A 19,060-nucleotide genomic window follows, 5' to 3' on the forward strand; every position below is an offset into this window, starting at 1 on the left:
AAAAAATTCAATGTTGGTCCTAATGCAATTCACTGTAAACACCTACCTAAAAAAGAAAAAAGAGTAGAAATTATTTGTAAGAACTTTGGGCTGAAGTCCATTGTAATGGGATTTTAACATTGTAATGTAAATGTATAGGATAATTAACACTTTGGCAGTATGATTCCTGTTGATTTCTTTCTATCAATGTTGCAAGTTACTCCATTAGCACAAGATAATAACTACAATAACAATAAGTCTGCTTTAGACCATGGTTACACTCCCCACTTATTTTTGTTCATTCCTCAATCTTGAGGGATTTGGAATGATGTCAGTTCTGACTGTTTCAGGCTGAGAGGGCCAGAAGAAAGACATTCTGCCTGCTGTTGAAGATACCCCTTGCTTAGGGGCTGGAACTTGTTCATCACCATCCTGCCGTTAGTTGTCCAGGGCAAGTCCTACGAACTGGAGAGTAGGAATTTGCCACAACTCTGCTGGGTTTCAGGGTTCAACCAGAATATGAACAATCGGAAGATTCAGGCAGTATGATGTTCATAGAGCTAGGTGACATTTAAAAGCATATACAGAAAAGGTTTTACATGAATGTTCTGGGTGAGAGTTTTTAGATTCTAACCCTGGACATACTTTTTCCCCAGAACTTGTTAATGTGATTTCAAATTTGTTCTATTAGTGCCTCTAAGTAATTGAGGTTACCCTGCAAGTTTCATTGGAAAAACCTCAATAGCTCATATACCTTTGTCACTAACCTGGTCAATTTAGCTTCATTTTGTATAACACAAAGAAATGATTAGGACTTGCTGTGTGAATAAGATTTCACGCTCAGATGTGAGTAGGATATAGTTTATTTTTGTGATTCCATAGCCAAATTACAGACTTTCATACTCCTCAGAAAGGAAAAAAAAAAAAGACACAGGCACAGCCTAAGGAATAATTGAAAGGATGTTACCAGAAACATTCTAATATTATAAAAGACTTCTGAGAATAAAAGAGGGATTTGTCTCCTAGGGGTGCCAAAAGATACAAGGTTTTCGAAATAAAGAAATGATCATCTCTAAATTTTCCTATGAAATTAGGAATTACAAGGATGAAGTAGGATGCTCCTGACACCAGCAGTATAAGGCAAGTGTAAAAAGTAGAAACTCTTGTCAGTCTGTGGCCTTATATCTTTATGGTTGGAGACAAGGTTGGGAATTTCTTTCCTTTCAGTGGGAGTGTGTGGTGCAGCTTCACTCCATGAGGCTGACAGGGAGGACCACAGAGACCTGCAGATGCATACCTGAAGGTCAAGGAAAAGGGAAGAAGGAGAGGAAAAAGAAGAAAGGTATTTTCCACACCCTTCCCACGAGGGCTCCACTCACGCATTCTCTTTGTAAATTACATCAATATTCACAAAGTCAATAGAATGGCTAATATATAGAAGATGCTTCTTTATGACATATGTGGACGATATCTAAAACTGCACAGCACTGTAATTTCAACACATGGATAAGTGAGCAGCTTCTAGCATAAAAATGTTAAATTTAGGAGAATAATTTATATATATTTTTTTGTAAGATTTATTTTTTATTTATTTCTCTCCCCTTCCCCGCCCCACCCCCCCCCCCACCCAGTTGTCTGCTCTCTGTGTCCATCCACTGCATGCTCCTCTGTGTCCACTTGTGTCAGCGGCCCCTGGAATCTGTGTCTCATTTTTTTGTTGCATCATCTTGCTGCATCAGCTCTCTTTGTGGGCAGCGCCACCCCTGGGCAGGCGGCACTCTTTTTATTCCCGCAGGTCAGTTCTCCCTACAGGGCGCACTCCCTGCGTGTGGGGCTCCCCCATGCGGGGAACACCCCTGAGTGGCAATGCATTCCTTGCGCACATCAGCACTGCGTGTGGCCCAGTTCACCACATGGGTGAGGAGGCCCTGGGCTCCAACCCTGGACCTCCCATGTGGTAGGCAGATGCCCCATCCATTGGACCAAATCTGCTTCCCAATTTATATTTATGATGCCTTAGTCAAGCAATCATATCCAAGCAGTAATAAAAAAGAAAATACAGGGAAACGGACTTTGGTCCAGTGGTTAGGGCATCCGTCTACCATATGGGAGGTCCGCGGTTCAAACCCCGGGCCTCCTTGACCCGTGTGGAGCTGGCCATGCGCAGTGCTGATGCGCGCAAGGAGTGCCCTGCCACGCAGGGGTGTCCCCCGCGTGGGGGAGCCCCACGCGCAAGGAGTGCGCCCGTGAGGAAAGCCGCCCAGCGTGAAAGAAAGTGCAGCCTGCCCAGGAATGGCGCCGCCCACACTTCCTGTGCTGCTGACGACAACAGAAGCGGACAAAGAAACAAGACGCAGCAAATAGACACCAAGAACAGACAACCAGGGGAGGGGGGGAAATTAAATAAATAAATAAATCTTTAAAAAAAAAAAAAAAGAAAGAAAATACAGGGCTTTGTGCAGGTAACCTGACAACATAAACACAAGTTCATCACTTGAAGAAATTTTCTTTTTTCCCTGTCTATCAACATAGCCAGAGAGTTCTGTGTGGTTTCATCAAATCACCAATATGCTATGTATAAAGAGGCCAACTATGCCCAGATTTTAGCCTATACTGACATTTTACTTCCCAGAACTATCCTCCATTAAAATAGGCCAGGTTTTCAGAAGGTGTGTGAAACGCGATTTGGGCATACTAAAAAACAAGCTAAGAGCAGAGCATTCTTGTTGCTCTCAGAGACATGAAAAACAAAACAATTTAAAACCAAGAATCCAACCTTTAGAGTTACCACCTCCCCTGCATGGCAGGAATATATTGAGCATTGGTATAGATACACATATATCTGTATACAGACATAGGTATATAGATATGTAGACATAGATATGGATTTTCTGGTATATACATAATTTCCAATTCTTTTATTTAAGTTTGTATTTGAATCAAAGCAAAACTATTCATTTATTCAACGAATGTTATTGCTCTCCCACTAAATACCGGCATTGATCTACTTTTGATACAGCATTGTACAAAAGACTGAAAATTTCTACAGTTATCAGACTAACATTCCATTGTATTCTGTAGATTGGGTCAGCATTCCTCTCCAAATTGTAAATGGTAAATAGAAGTAGAAGGGAAAAAACAATTGAAGAATGTCTTTAAAAATCGTATAGCTGTAATATAGTCTATTCACATTAAGTTGGGGAACATACTTGCATAAATATTAGGTCATATGATGGTTTTCCATTATTGAAACCACTTAACTTTGGTGTGTTATAAAATTCCACATGGTTCAGAGCAATAATAAGTTGCAGATTGTTGGTGATATCTAAGTCTTTTAAGATAAGAGTTGTAGGGAGAACAGCCCCCAGCAAAGCTGATTGGAAAGCTGAGAGCTTTTAAGAGTAAATTTTGGCTCTAAGTATAAATTGACCTCTAATACCCTCAGGCAGATTTCTGCTAACCTAACCACAGCTGTCACCCTTAAAGACCCGACTGCTTAAGATTATATATATGAAGAGACAACCACAAAGGAGGAAATTTAATTCTACAACCAAGATACAAACTGGATCTCCCTTTAGAGAACTAAATAAAATTCAACCAAAATCAATTATGGGTTGTTGGCCAGAGAAATGGGACCGGAGAGCCTGCCTTGGTTACCACTGAAAATAAAAGTGGAGCTTTATGATAATCATCTAGGGGTTGCCTGATGTAAAAAGAGGAGGCCATAAAACATGGATTTTATGGCAACCTTCTGATTCTCAAGTAGGGATCAAGAACTAATCACAAAGGTGTGCACAAGGAAGCCATTTCGCATGGCTTTTTGTGTTGGATTTTGAGGGCTTCAGTGTCTTGACCACTTTTGAGTCACCTGTATGAAAGCTCATAGTGGTGTGGACATGAGAAGGAGCCTAGGACTTCCCAAGTTCAAAGGCTTAGATAACTCACTTGCAAGGACTTAGGAAGCCTTTAGGCTCCTCAGACTCAAGTCCTGCAGAGCTATTGTTTTATGCTGTGGATATCAGCAGCTACAGCTGAGGTGAGAACAAAGCCAGTGACACCAAAGCCACAAAACTTAACAAAAAGAACATGACGACAGCTCCCTCTGACTGAACTTTATTCAAGTATTCCAGTCAGACACAAATTCCATTTTTATTCATATACACATATGTGGATTTTTCCATAATGGTCAGATCTAGTATTTAATACCTCCTTCTTCTAATTTCTCTTGATTGGTTTTTTTTGGAAATGGTACATTTGATCACTATTTTGTTTGTGTGTGTGTGTATGTCTGTGTGTGAAATTGTATATGAAAATTATGTCACTCCTGAGCCTTTTATTTCCCACATCAAATAATCTCAGTGTCTCTTTCAAGTATTTTTATAATTCATAGTTTGTCAACAAGTAAGTCATTAAAGTTTGTGTTTAGAAATACTTAACTATATTAAAAAGTGTTCAAAGAGAAATGTGTTACATAGATGAGTTAAAATTTGCTCCTATATCTGTTATAAAAACTGGATTTCCTCATTTCACCCTTTTCCCACATCCCTAATTTGGCTTAATATTGATAGTACTTTCATTCCATTTGTTACTCAACTGCAAACTTCAGTCTTTTCAGGCTGGTGACTTATTTCCCTAGCATGTATTTTTCCTTTCTATTCCAACTTCCCCCCACCTCAATTTCCATCTGTATCTCATTAACAAATTTTCAATGAAATCTTCTCCCTCCTCTCTAAATTCCTCCCAAACTTCATCCTGACCCCAGTTACTTGGACTTCTGTAATGTAACTTACATTTATTGGTCATCCCCTTGTCTCCCACTATTCCGTATGACTGGTTTTTAATGAGGCAGGACTTAGTCCTTTAATCCAATTTGTTGATCCCTTTCTGGCAGTGAAATTCCTAGTCAATTCCTGCACTGTTTACAATTCTGAAAGGTTTCAGATCCTCAGCTTCTTGGGAATTATGAGCAGGAGGCAGGAGGCATTGGGGCTTGATTTTCAATCAGCATAATAAGTGGTACCAGTTCTGCTGCTTCTGTGTTAAGCCCTGCCTTGCAGTACATACCTTCATGGGTTACATCCCCATCTAGAACAGTGCCTCTCTGGAAGTTCTTTAGGTTCTGGAACTTGTCTGACTGGATTTGGAATCCCAGATCTTCTGCTCATTAAACTTGTGACCCTAGACAAGGTAAGCAGCATCTCATTTCTTTATCTGTAAAGAGCAAAGAAGAATTTACGTCCCTCATATAGTTGTTAAGACTTAGCAAAAAGTGCTTAAAACAGTGCCTGGCCTATAGAAAGCACTCAAAGATATTAGCTGGTATTTTATTTGATGGATAAATGAATTAGGAGCACCTCAATTTCTATTTCAGTTGAGCCCTCCAGTTCCTCTTTAATGATCCCTTGTATTCTTTAGCTTCATGCCTCTGCTTTGACTCTCACACCCTTATATTCAAGTACCATTTATCACCTTAATAGATGACAAAGCCCTTGCTTCAATAAATCATTTTGTGTTTATCTAATCTCCCTCTTACTTTGTTATTTGTAGTTCTCATTCAGGAATTTGTATGATCATCCATTGCATATTTCTTTACCTTATACTATAACTGTCCTAAAGCCATTAGATATTTTAGTCTCTAATATCTTTAATTAGATTCTGAACTAATTATCCATTCATCTTTTCTATAAAATGAAGATTCTGTCACTAGTAATAGATATGATAATCCAGTTTTAAAACTCTTCCTTAACATATGCCAGGTAGTATTATGTGGAATATCGTATATAATCTTCACAATGACCCATGAAGTAAATATTATTACTCCCATCTTGGAGGTGAGTAAACTGAAACAATAGATTTTAAATAATTTATACAAGCAGCATTTAAAACTGAGATTTCCATGCCCTTCATGATTTCTCTCCTATACTTCTATAGAGATTTATTTAAGGTACTTAGAAAGCTCTTCCAGACTAAACAAGTGATTAATCTGAATGTTGTCATGAAGTAACATCATTTTCTCTTGGATAAACCTGGAGAATTAAATTTTCAAAGTTTGTGTAGTGGTAGGAGCATAGGTTTATAATTCTGACTGACTTGGGGGTCAATCTCTGACTCCAACAGTTACTAATGCATGAGTTTAGACAAATAATCAAATGTCTCTAAGGCTCGGTTTTCTCATTTATAAAACAGTGATACTATCAGCCTCAGAATTATCAGAATATGTTCTAGGGATTAAATGGACAAACATATAGAGTGCATAGCATGGTGCTTGGCTCTTTTTTTAAATATATACATATTTTTTAAAAGATACTTCAATTACACAAAATGTTACACACACAAAAGAACAAGGATTACCATATGCCCCACTCCCCATACCTCCCACCTTTCCCCACATCAACAACCTCCCTCACTAGTGAGGCACATTCGTTGCAATTGATGAACACGCTTGGAGCATTGCCACTAAGCATGGACCACAGTCTACACCGTAGTCCACCCTCCCTCCCACCCAGTTCTGCAGGCCATGGCAGGACACACAATGGCTTGCCTCTGTCATTGCAATGTCACTCAGGACATCTTCAAATTCCAAAAATGCCCCACACCACACCTCCCCCTCCTCTCCCAGTCTTCAGCATCTCCAGTGCCACTGTCTCCACATCAATGATATAATTTCTTCCATTGCTAGAATCACAAAAAGTCCACTGTAGAATACTAGTATGCCCACTCTAGTCCATTTTCCATTCCCTGGACATCCACCACACCAAGGAGTCGAGAGAGTGCACAGCTGAAGCGGGAGAGTCTCATCCATGAGCCATTTGGGATCAAGGCCATCTCTCAATTGAAGGTACTTGGCCCTTTAAAAGGGCTCAATGCAGCCTTGAAAAACAATTCCACAGCAGATTTAAAGGTAGCTTAATGTTTGAGCTGAATAAGAAAAAAAAAAGTAAGAAGTACCTGGGGTGGCAGTATGTGAAGGTTGAAGAACTTGACATAGTTAGGACTCTACCTCAAAAACTCAATTCCACTTCTGCAGAAATAACAAACCAACTCAGCAAAATTTAGCATTTTTCTCTATTCTCAAGTAGGTGTAAATTTTAAGGAGCCTGATGATTCATTATACAATTTTGTTTCTGTAGAGTTGTCATAGCAATACTATTTTATTTATTTTACTTATTTATATATTCTTCCTGTCAGTACATACAGATAGCTTATCTCCATGAGGCACACAGCTTCACAATTCCTATTAATAGATGTCATCCCACTTCCTGAAAGTAGAGATTATCTTGCTTTCACTTCAAATGATGGGTCATACTGAAGAAAGGGGACCAAACAAAATGGTAAAAGTCACAGAAAAGCAAAGAAATTCTGAGCTCCAAAACAAATACAAACCAACATCTGGAGATCCTCAGAGGACATTTTTCATTTCTGAATTCATTCTTAACTTTACGAGCCACCAAAGTGATAAAAAGCAAGAAAACAAATTTTATATCATGTAATCTCACGATAATTCCCTACCAGTCTCAAATTACTTTTCTTAATTGTTTTATATACAAGGTACACTGGGGAAGGAATGATGTGGATCTAAGAACCGCATCACTCCACCATTTTCCTATACAATCAGGTAAGTACACTTTTGCATGTATACTATGAAGAGTACCTTACATGTGTATGATGATCACAGTAAACTGACTGGTATAGATGATTTTTAACCTGTTTCCTTTCCATCAATAGCATTGTTATTAGTTAGATATCTTTCACAATATCAAAATATCAAGCTTGAGGCTCACAGTCATGTGTCTTCAGTTATAAGCATTTTCACTTTTGTGAGAGTTCAGACTATCTCCTAATAGAAAAATAAATTATCTTTGGTAAATGTAATATGCTCCTCAAAAAAGCATAATGTTTGATCCAAGTTGTTGTCATCTAAAATTTCATATTAAACTTGCTCTTATCAAAAGATCAAACAAACATGGATTTATTACCCACTAAGGGAAATTTCATTTTCTTTTTTTAAGGGTACAATAGTAACACTGCTATTCTTAAGGATTGTGTTCAAACTTGTAATATAATATTCTTATCTCCTTTCATCATACTGCAATATGTCTTTTCATGTGGATAAGACTTATAGGAATACAATAATTCTTTGTTGGAATATTAAGAGGATATTTTTATACCTTTCAATATTCTAAAAGTTTAGTATAGGTGCCAAATTTAATTAAAATAAATATGTACAAGTGGGAAATGTAAAAAATCAGGCTGAATTTATATTAACCCTAGATCTTATATTGGAAATGACACTTTAACTTGAAATAGGAGCCCTGAAAAAACTAATTTTCTGGTAATTACTTATTTTCCTGTTTTCTCCTCTAAATTTCAATATACATAACAATGTGAGCAAGAGACATATGTCATTCATTGAATGTATTCATGTGTGTATATCAATATATCTATGGATGCATATATTCAATAAGTGTCATATGTATACTTTAAGTACAGTGCCTGTCATATATAAATGGCTCAATAAAAAAGTTTAAATAATTAAATTTGGATCTTTAGGATGTAGAAAGGGGCATCTAATACTGTTTTCATAAATAAAAATACTGGTATATGCAGTTAAATTGGGTCATAAAAAATTCCAAAATATCTACCAGTTGATTGGACATATTTTTCAATATGAAAAAGAAAATACTGAAAAAAATTCTATGCAACTCTAAAAAATGTTGACAAATTATAGAATAAAATCTAAATAACCAAATGTAACTTAATGAACATTTTATATAGAGTGTGATCCAATACATATTTTGTGCCCTAATATTTTTTGCCTTTATTTTTACATTGCTCTTCTAACTAAGCCCATGCCTACACTAGATAATAATTAGTAACCCAGAAAATTGTCTACTGTGAATGTAGACTTTATAAAGCCAAATATCCAGATGACAGAGTGTTGTATTCTTTCAACAGGCTTTCTGGTATTATTTAAATATGAACTTATTAGTCAAGGTAAAAAAAAATATGCATCATTCTAGCATATGATTTATTCTTACAGATTAATGCTCTTTATACATATAAGCCAGTATTACTACTAGTCAGATTTCAAAACTGACACTACTCTTTAACTATTGAATCTCCATTATTACTGCCACTTCATTACCTCATCCCATACTATACCACTGTCCAATGAACTATTTCTCAAAAGGCCTGAAATTGTCAAGAATGAACTACTTCAAATCAATTTATTCTCTATGACCACTTTAATAAGTCTTCCACTCCTTTTAAAAAGTATTATTGATATCAGCCAAGGCATCTCATTTTATTGATGACTTTTTATAATCAGTAACTACTGTGAAAAAAAAATTCTATTATTTGGCACATTTAAAAAAATCTTAGTTGCATTTTAAGTCATATTTTTACTGGCTCCTTTCTCTGTAGAGTCATTGATATAAGAAGAACAAAAATCATACAATTTGATGTATTGGTTCACTGAAGATTTAATTTTCTGTGGGTCTCTGCTTTTACATTTGGTTAAGGTTTAAGAGCTCAGGGTATTATTCCTGACAACATGTTAAATGTTTGAGGTATGGATGTATAATGGAATGATGCAATAAATGTCTTGTGTCCATATTGATTTTGTAGATGAATCTGCTTTGAAAAACCTGGCACCCGGCAGGCCAATATCATTTAGCTATGGTAACCTTTCAGGTTTTTTTTTTTAAGAGTGTGGCCCCTCCATACTCAGGTGTAATCCCCAGCAGACTCTTCATGACAGAATTGATCCTCATCTTCTCATGCTAAAATGTCATTTCAAGGAATCAGGCTCTCAAGGACAGCGCTTACAGGAAAGCTAGTCAGTGCCAACAAGTGGAGACACAATCTGTTTTCTACAATGCCTGGTACTACTTTCAACAAGAAAGTTTTCCTCAGGAATCAAGGAATTCCTGCAGCATGTGGCTCTGAGATTTAGCACAAACAAGAAGCAGGATTCCATGCCTGAGCATTAGAATTACTAATGTGAGATTTTTTATGATGTTTTGATATCAATCTGATAAAATAAGAGATTTGGATCAATCTGATAAAATAATAAGGGGATTCTCTGTTCAATGACGACAAGAAGACTGAAGGGCTAAGAAAAATGTGTAGAATTAAGGCAGGTGATTCTCATGCTAGAGAGGTTTCAGGACTAGTGTGAAAACTTGATAACAGGCTGTAAAGTGAAGGAAGATAGAGGACTGCTGTCTTTCAGGATCACCTTCATTTCCAAATTCCTACACTTTCCTGGCCTGTATCCTTGATATCTATTGGAATGTGGAGTAAGTTATTATAAGGTGTGTCCTGGGAACGCAGGCTCAAGCACAAGAGAACATTCAGCAAATGACTGCTTTGTTATTTTCATAGCACAAAGAGTTCAAAAAGATCCCAGGGGGAAGCGGACTTGGCCCAGTGGTTAGGGCATCCACCTACCACATGGGAGGTCTGCGGTTCAAACCCTGGGCCTCCTTGACCCATGTGGAGCTGGCCCATGCACAGTGCTAATGCGCGCAAGGAGTGTCCTGCCATGCAGGGGTGTCCCCGCATAGGGGAGTCCCATGCGCAAGGAGTGCGCCCATAAGGAGAGCCACCCAGCATGAAAGAAAGTGCAGCCTGCCCAGGAATGGCACCACACACAGAGAACTGATGCAGCAAGATAACGCAACAAAAAGAAACACAGATTCCTGGTGCAGCTGATAAGGATAGAAACAGTCACAGAAGAACACACAGCAAGTGGACACAGAGAGCAGACAACGGAGGGGGGGGGCGGGAGAGGGGGAATAAATAAATACATCTTTAAAAAAAAACAAAAAGATCCCAGGGAGGCCAACTGCTCCGGTCAATGGATGGCAGCTCCATGAACCCTGCTTTTTGCCGAGGGGAGATACAAATCTAGGCTGTTTGACTGGTGTATTTATATGACCTCTGATGAGGGGGCCTTGCCACTAAAGTTACTGCCCTGAACAAGCATCTGTCTGTTCCCAGATTCCTGGGTTAAGGTATGGTTAGGCTTTTGCATTAGACCTAACTTCTCCCCTGGTGCGCAGAATGGGAACAGACGGCGACATCGGCCCACAATGGAAAAGGAGATGCGGTAGGCAAGAGCTGGGAGGTGGCCTCAGAGAATGTGCCTGACTTCCCCAGCAGTGAGAAGCTCCCAAAGGAGCCCTCAGACCTGCCTAAATCTCAAGGACATCTTTAAATCCTTCTGTAATGTCTCCATTAACCTAAAATTTACCTGGAAGGAATAAAGGGAGAGAGAGGAAGGGAAGGAGGACTGGAGAGAGGTGGCAGGAATAAAAGAAAACACAGGTCTTTAATAAGAAATTTTAATGGAAGAACAAAATCTTTTTGAAGAAACACCACCTGATGTTATTCTTCAGTTTTGTCGTGGAATCACCACCTTTTTATTTCTGTCTTCTCTTGGTCACTTTTCTTATCCAGTAGCAATTTTCCCAAACAAAAAAGAAAAAGCATGGTGCACTCCTTTTATTAAATGGAAATGTTTTCTTTTCAAAGAAGCTTTAGATTACATAAATGTTCAATCAAAAATATAGGAGATTCCCATATAGCCCCTGTCCCCTCCCACATTTTTCCCATTAACAACATTTTTCATTAATTTTGGTACATTTGATCACATTTTGGAGCATTGCTACTGAGCATGGTCTATAGTTTACATTATAGTTTCCACTTCGCATCACACAATTTTACAGGTTTTGACAACATGTATAATGTATCTGTCATTGCAGTGTCAAGCAGGACAATTCTAATTGCCCAAAAATGCCCCATGTTATACCTACTCTTCCCTCTCCCTCCCATCAGAACCTTTTGTGACCATTTTCTTTATATCAATGTTACAAATTCTTCCATTGCTAAAATAATAATGTCTACTTTATCCATAATTTCATTCCTCCCTTATGTTTGTTCATTCCTCACTCTTGAGGATTTGAGAATGGTGATGCCCACTCTGTTTCCTATTGAGAGGGGCTTAGATCCCATGGAATAGATGGATGGAACTGTCTTGCTTGCAGTTATAGATACTGTTTTCCTTTTTGATACTAAGTATTTCCCTTCATCTAGTCCTATGATTGAGGGTACGCAGATGATTTCAAGTTCATCTTTAGGGCACTTTTAACTTTTTATTACTTGCTTTTCCCAACAGAACTGAGTGTAGAAAATTATTTGAAAGAATTGTAACATCATCTATTCATGTCACATAATCAATTTGGCAAAATATGTCTGAACTCTGTTTCATTATGCTATATTCCAGAATGTTTCCATATTCAAAGGGATATTTTGCTGCTTTGTGTTCACTATCTTCTTAGGACCTTTATTCATACAATCAGGAGAAATACATTGTGGGTTTATGGGTCTCTTGTGTACCCCAACCTGTGCAGCTACCAGGTCTGTAGCAGTGAGGCAAGCTCTTAAGAGACTGATCCAGTCACACAGAATGATTCAAAACATAAATATCCAATTTATACAAAACCTCTTCAATAGCCCTCCTTAATCATTAAGCATTTAATCACACATTACTGCTCTCTCTTTAAAGCACCATAGCAAGCAATTGAGAAAAATAATCATTCTGGGTCACTTCCCTGAAATAGGAAAAACATGATTTTTATAACTTCTAAACTTTGCTTCTAATACAATTATATTTTTGTTTGTTGGCTTTTCATTTTTCAACTTAGTAAACGTCTGTAATGTTAATTGGGCTATTTGTCAATTGTCAGCATGTAAGTTTTTTTAAATTTAAATTCTGTTCTCGGCATTCATTTTTCATATCATTTAATATTACAGAGTGCACCCTTTTAAACTGTGTGCCCTATGAACAAAACCATAAAGCATAAATAATACCTGAAACCTGAAGTAATTGGATTGAGCCCTGTGAAAAGAATATATAGACCAATGAAAAAAAGTTTGTTTTGACCGTTACTGAACCAAAAAAAGAACTTTTTTAAGAGTACAGATGTTATCCACATCATCAACAGTGGAAATTGATAGTGCCTTTTAAAATTAGTGTATGCCCTTGGCTTAAAATTTGTTGTATTAAGTGGCATTTAGAAGAAAAAATATATTCTCTATCCCTTTTACACTATTTCACAATTGCTAGCAGATTTTCAACTATCAAGTGACCCAAAGAAAAAGCATTACAACTCTGAAGGACTCTAAAGCAATTTGGTGAAATGTTATTTGAAATCTCTGAGGCTGCTAAAGGCCAAACACATGGAAGTTTATTTTCCATTTTTACTGACTGTAGTTTTATCCAGACCAATGGTCCTTTCATTTCATGGTATTTTTTCAACCCATTGCTCTAAGTTCCCAGATCTCTCCACAATCAGGATGCTGGAAAAAGCAGAGCTGCAATTACCACCTCTAGATCCTATCTGGCAGTTACTTGAACTAACAGTCACTTTCCAAACTGTTATAAATGCGTTAGACTGCCTTTGACCTTTTTCCTCATCTCAGTGAGCTACAAAGGAGAAACTCTCCCAAACTGTTATTTTTCTCCTAAGATCCATAACTTGTAAAGCCTTCAAACTCTGATTTCCTGATCTTAAGAGAAGGCAGTCACAATCTAGTGCCCCCAGAAACTTCCTGTAGATACCAGGTTGCTGCTTCTAAATTTTTTGAATAGTACAAAATACTAGTTAGCAGTTGTTTCTTGCCAGAAATTACAGTTGAGCTTCTGAATTTTATGTAATATGACATAAATTCATGGCTGTACTGTTTTTATTTTGCTGAATAAGGAAGTGTATAGAAAATAATTGGACTGAGGAAAAGTTTTGTTATTTTATTCTTTTATGTTCACTTTTTACTATACTTTGTCATACTTTGTAGATATACTGCCTCATGTTGTTTCATTTTTGTTGTCTCTCTAGATGGACTGTAAATTCTTCAGACCAATGAAGATATTTTTCTAATTTGTAAAACCCTCCCTTCAAGTCTGACACTAAATAAATAAAATCTTACTGGAATAACTAATTGGTTAATTAATTAATAACCACTTGCTTCCAAAGTAGTAAATTTTGTGTTATATATACATAATCATAATTTTAATTTATAAAATATTCAGACAAATTTTGAACAAATCCATTAACACTTTCAAGGTAAAATATTAGTTTACAGTCTTCTGTGAAGGATAGCATATAATCTATTTATGCTTTCATACATAACATTATCCATATATGATAGACATATATATAATATACATTCACATACGTATACACATTTTACAACCAACTAAATTTTAAAGGCACACTGTCATGAAACAAATCAAGTTCTCCATAAATTATAAATGTAGAGTGCTTTGTATTTTTGTGAGGTGAAGTGCAGTTTTTCATACAGTCTTTTACCTAACCTCACATTCCTGAGTACTATTAGCAACCTTAATATTGAAAAACCTCTAAGAATACAGTTGCATATCCAATGAATTGAGCCATTTGATCAAATCATCTAGATAATGGCTTAACTGTCTAGATAGATTATAAACTATCAAGAATCTTTGCTTTTCTCTTGAGGTCAAGTTTGGCTGTTTTATTTGCTTGTGAAATTCAAACACCTAGAACAGTACTTGACGCTCAATCGGAAATCAGTAAACATTTGTTGAGTAACTGAGTGAAGGACTTATGATTGTGTGAGAAGACAATGTGTGAGTTTAGATTTGATTGGGTTATCTAGATGAAGGAAGCAGGGATGGAGAACTTGGCAGTGAGAGAACTGCACATGCAAAGGCCCAGTTACCAAACGGAATGTGTAACACCCCAAGTGCTGAAAGTCCTCAGTGTCTGAAATTCAGAGAGCAGATGAAAGTGGTATGAGATAGCCTTGAGAGATAGACATGTGCCATATTATATAAATCTTTTCAGGCCATGTTGAGAATGTTGGTCTTTATCTTTAGAGCAATAACAAGCATTGCAAGATTTCAGGCAGGGTGGAGACATGATATGTGCATTTTGCTGAAATCGCACCTGTAAAGTTGAGAAATACCTGGAGGGCAGCATGAATGGGAGCAGGAAGAACAGAGAGTAAAATGTGTTCTTACTCCAGGTAAGAGATTATGCTGGCTAGACTAGAGGGTAATGGGAAAAACAGAAAGAAGTTTATGGCTTTGGTATAAGGTCACACAGTACTGTGTACCAACTCTATACCATTTCTCAATTTTAAGTGTCCCTTTGTTTATATAACTATTGGATAATGTCTGCTCCCTCCATAAGGCAAATACTATGTTAACACCAAGCCTGACACATAGTAACTGCTCTACAAATATTTGTTGAATGAATGAATGAAAGTACGTTGAAAATGAAAAATGAAAATAAAAGTAAGGTGAAATCTGTTAAATTATGCATGTCTAAAACACTAAACTTTAGAAGTTGTTAAATTTCAAAGTACTATTAAACTTTAGAAAATATAGACATCCTAGAGTTTAATATGTTTTACAAAACTTTTAAAAGATGGTCTTCTTAAGTATATACACCAGGGACAGCCCACTGTTTCATGAGGCAATTTATTCCATTGCCAAAAACTGTGCTTTAAAAGTATTTCTTACAATAAGACAAAATCGATGTTCTCTTCAATTCAACTATTAATTCTAGTTGTGAATTCTGGAGTAACAGGAAAATTCTAATCCCTTCATTATTTCAAAGTTGTTTAAATGTTTTTAAAAGGCTGTGCTGAGTCTTCTCTTTCAAGGCTAAATAATCTCAATTGCTATAATATGACATGTTTTCTAGACTTCTTGTGATTCTGGAGACTTTCCTCTAGATGCTTTTCTCTGGGTGCATTCTAATTCACCATTGCTCTTAAAATACATGCCAACATTTGGGAAGTTGCATCAATGCCAAAGATGTACTGTGTTGATAATGGGGGGGAGGGGGTATGGAAAACTGCCAAATGTACACTATAGACCATAGTTGGTGGTAATAGTCAGATGATATTATCTCATAATCTGTAACAAATATTTCAGCATGCTGTGGTGTGTTGGTGAAGGGGTGTTGGATAAAATGGTTATTTTGTAAATTCACAACCTCTGTAATAAATATCAAAATATATTTCAAAATATAATAGGGTGGGTTGGGGGGGAATATAGCCAATGTAAGATATGGACTATGTTATTAGTAATATTTTGACGATGCTCTGGCAAAGTCTGTAACAAATGTTTCACAACAATGTAAGGTGTTGGTGGTGGGGTGATGTATGGGACCTCTGTATGATGTTATGCATGTTTATTTTGTAAAGTTCACAACTCTTACTGTGCAATTATTGTCTATGTATGTTCATGTATGAATGATATACTTCAATAAAAATTTTAAAATACGTATTAAATACCAACATTTGGGAAATACCACTCTAATATATATTTGAAATTTATGTGGCAAAATGTCAACACAATGTTGCAATTGTGATTTGGCCAACAAGGTGTATAATGGGCTTATTACTTTTTGCAATCTGAGCATTATCTTTATACAATTTTAAAAACTTAAAATTGACTGAGGGAAGTGAAATACCTGTGTTGGGTTCTCCTGACTTCACAGCCCATGCTTCCTGCTTGCATGACTATTTCCACCTACATGTGAGCCTCAAGATTTTCGCCATAAATCATGAAGATCAGAAAAATAATGATCCTTGACGTAATATACTTACATTGTTAAAAATCAAAAATTATTAGTGCATTAGTACATTAGTACATTTCTAATTACAGGATCTCAAAGCACTTAATTTAAATGCACATGTTTTTCAATAGATTAGCCTGTTTTTCATATAGAAGCATAGGTAATGTTGCAATTGTTAGTCAAGTCCTCTTCGTATAAAATATGGCTCATCCAAGAAATACACATCTGTTTTCTGAAAAACAATTTCAAATTGAGAACCTTGTCAATTTTAATTAGGATAATAATGCAAACCACACTAGTATAGCTATTTTCTCTCATCTAATAAGTTCTTCAGTAAAAATCTAAAAATGTATTTAAAACACATAAAACAAAATCATGTCCAATTATTAAGGGCAGCTGCTATTTTCATCTGCTTGCCATTTTTCAAACCAAATATAATTTGTTTTAGCTGTTATAGCTGATGTAGTGAAGTCTAATTACTATAGGATAATTGGGTAGGTTGTTAAACGTGGAATCTAACTGAATCGGAATCCATTATAAACTATAATACCTACTATCAAATAATAATTACTCTATAAATATTATCATTGGTGTAGTAAAAATAATTTGAAAAAATAGTAAGAAATGTCTAATTTTGAAATGTATTGCTTTCTACCTTATTACTGAGTATCTACTATCTGGAAGTAATATATTATCCTAACAGGAACTTTAAGTTTGAATCTGTTATATATGTGTGTGTATGTAATATAATAATAATATTTAATAATACACCTGTACTATTACTATACCTTTATAATTATGTTTAATAATACACTTATACTATTAATAAATAATATATGTATGTTTTCATACATACATAGTCTTTGATCTGTAACACATTTACATAATTAAATTTATCCATTTTCTATATTCTAATTAGTTAATAGGTTTTGACTTTTTGTGTTTTTTAAACTTGATCTTAGCCAAAAGGCCGAGAAGCGATTTTTTGTATTTTTTTGAGGTACCAGGGCAGGAGATTGAACCCGAGATTCTGTGGGGAAAGCCGGCACTCAACCACATCAGCTACCCTGAGTTGGTTTTTTCATTTATTTGCTTGCTGTTTGTGTATTTTGTTGTTGTTGTTTGTTTTTAGGAAGTGCCAGGTACCGAACCCCAGGTACTGAACCCTGGGTCCTCCCATGTGGAAAGGAGGCACTTAAGAACTTGAACAACATCCGCTCCCAGTTTGTCAATATTAAATACTAAATGTAATTTAATTCAGATTCAAATTCACAGCAGATTCTTCCCATATGACAAGTTCATGTACTAGAACAAAAATTATTAGTATGTAAAAGAAATAAGTCTCAACTAATAAAGTCGAAGAAAGAAAATAACCGTCTAGACAATAACCTAAAAACTGGACCAGATGATCACTTGAGGTATCATCTATTTGTATTAATCTTCAGTTCTGGATTGTCATTTTTATCAGTTGAATAAATTTTCTTTTATTGATAATAAAGAATGTTCTGTAAATATTTCAGAATCTAGTCCAAAAGTTTTCTAGCTTTTGTTTTGAAACCACCTAAGCAAATATGAAATGCTGCATACACTTCACATATTTTCAATTGGTTATGGAATATATAACAAGTGGTAATTATTAACATTTTTAAAAACACATAACATTTTTAATGTAATTAATGGAGTATAAATATAACCTGTTTATACTAGCCAATATCCATTTAAATATATACATGAGAAATTCATCAATAGTCAGAGATTTAACATCATGATTTTATCCTTGAATTAATATATCTATTCCACTTACCCAGGGAATTTTACCCAGAAGTAGTAAATCAATAAGTTTTACTCCTTTCTTGATCACCCTTGTCTGGTGAATATCATTCACCTATGCAATAAAATATGCATATAAATTTAAATTTAGTTTTTTCCAATTGTCACCAATAGCCCTTTTATTTCTATTCCTTAAACATAATCAAATACGTATTTTTTGTTCTCTTTTTCTTTTTTGCAAACACTGCCCATTCTTTCCTAAACCCCATCCTCCACCCTTTGTATCTCTGCAAACTTCCTATTTCTAGTTATCTCTTAAATGAGATATCATATAATTTTTGCCCTCACTTATTTCATGGAGCATAATGTTTTCATGCTTATTCCACATTGCAGCATGTTCATCACTTCATTCGTTTGCATGGCTAAATAATATTCCATTGTCTGTATTCACAATATTTTGTATATTCATTCATTTGTTGATGGACGCTTGAGTTGTTTCTACCTTTTGGATATTGTCAATATTGTTATACAAACATTGGTGTACAAGTAACTGTTTTAGACCCTGTTTTCATTTTCTTTGGGTGTATACCTAGAGGTGGAGTTGTTAGGTCATATGTTAATTCTATATTTAAACTTTTTGAAGAAGCGGAATTGCTAGGTCATATGGTAATTCTATATTA

Source organism: Dasypus novemcinctus, chromosome 1, assembly GCF_030445035.2.
Source record: "Dasypus novemcinctus isolate mDasNov1 chromosome 1, mDasNov1.1.hap2, whole genome shotgun sequence".
NCBI classification, from domain to species: Eukaryota; Metazoa; Chordata; class Mammalia; order Cingulata; family Dasypodidae; genus Dasypus; species Dasypus novemcinctus.